Here is a 1459-nt window from a genome sequence, read left to right on the forward strand (position 1 = left end):
CGGTACACACACTGGAGTACACTGGTAAACCTGAGTACATGCAGCGGTTCACACACTGGAGTACACTGGTAAACCTGAGTACATGCAGCGGTGCACACACTGGAGTACACTGGTAAACCTGAGTACATGCAGCGGTGCACACACTGGAGTACACTGGTAAACCTGAGTACATGCAGCGGTTCACACACTGGAGTACACTGGTAAACCTGAGTACATGCAGCGGTACACACACTGGATTACACTGGTAAACCTGAGTACATGCAGCGGTTCACACACTGGAGTACACTGGTAAACCTGAGTACATGCAGCGGTTCACACACTGGAGTACACTGGTAAACCTGAGTACATGCAGCGGTTCACACACTGGAGATGGATCATTGGTAAACCTGTTTGTACATGCAGCTGATGACACACTGGAGTACACTGGTAAACTCTGTTTGTACATGCAGTTTGGCTAAAAAATTCACAATAACACTGTACATATTTTTTCATTTCACTGGTAAACCTGAGTACATGCAGCAGTTTTTCTAATCACTGTTTTGTGTCTATGACACTGGTAAACCTGATGATACATGCAGCGGTCACACACATGCTGGATTACACTGGTAAACCTGAGTACATGCAGAAGGGTTCACACACTGGAGTACACTGGTCAAACCTGAGTACATGCAGATGTGTTCACAAACACTGGTGTACACTGGCTAAAATCAACCTGAGTACAAAATACATCACTAAACACACACTGGAGTATACACAGACACTTTTCCAAACCTGAGTACATGCAGAGGGTTCATCCACACTGGAGTACACTGGTTTTAAACCTGAGTCAGTGCAGACTTTAATGGTGCAACACACTGGAGTACACTGGCTTAAACCTGAGTACATGCAGGGCGTGGTCACACACTGCAGTACACTGGTAAACCTGAGTACATGCAGCGGTTCACACACTGGAGTACACTGGTAAACCTGAGTACATGCAGCTCTACACATGCTGGATTACACTGGTAAACCTGAGTACATGCAGCGGGTGTTCTCCACTGGAGTACACTGGTAAACCTGAGTACATGCAGCGGTTCACTCCCACACTCCCTCCACACTGGTAAACCTGCAGTACATGCAGCGGTTCACACACTGGAGTACACTGGTAAACCTGAGTACATGCAGCGGTTCACACACTGTAGATACAATGCATCTCTACACATGAAGGTAAACCTGAGTACATGCATGTGTTCATACACTGATGTCAGAGATGGATCATTTGTGAACCCATTCTGTTTGTATTATTGGGTTACATGTCTGATGACCCTGCTGCTGTAGGACATGGTATCCCTCACCTCTGTTTGTTTCTACACAGTTTGTCTTAAGCGGTTTGTCTAATAAAATATAATAATAACAGATTCTATGTACATATTTTTTCATTTCAACTGTAAGTAATGACCTGATATACTGTACATGAAAG

At 44.8% G+C, this 1459-nt stretch overlaps 1 long non-coding RNA gene across 1 annotated transcript; it reads right to left on the minus strand.

The window, feature by feature from the left end:
* Positions 1-975, minus strand: LOC127924929 (uncharacterized). Its single transcript, XR_008119381.1, has 3 exons — positions 923-975; positions 251-338; positions 1-206 (listed from the first exon to the last, which is right to left on the minus strand). It is a non-coding gene; the product is annotated as an uncharacterized LOC127924929 (long non-coding RNA).
* Positions 976-1459: the final 484 nt, after the last annotated feature.

Source organism: Oncorhynchus keta, unplaced genomic scaffold, assembly GCF_023373465.1.
Source record: "Oncorhynchus keta strain PuntledgeMale-10-30-2019 unplaced genomic scaffold, Oket_V2 Un_contig_4759_pilon_pilon, whole genome shotgun sequence".
Lineage (NCBI taxonomy): Eukaryota > Metazoa > Chordata > Actinopteri > Salmoniformes > Salmonidae > Oncorhynchus > Oncorhynchus keta.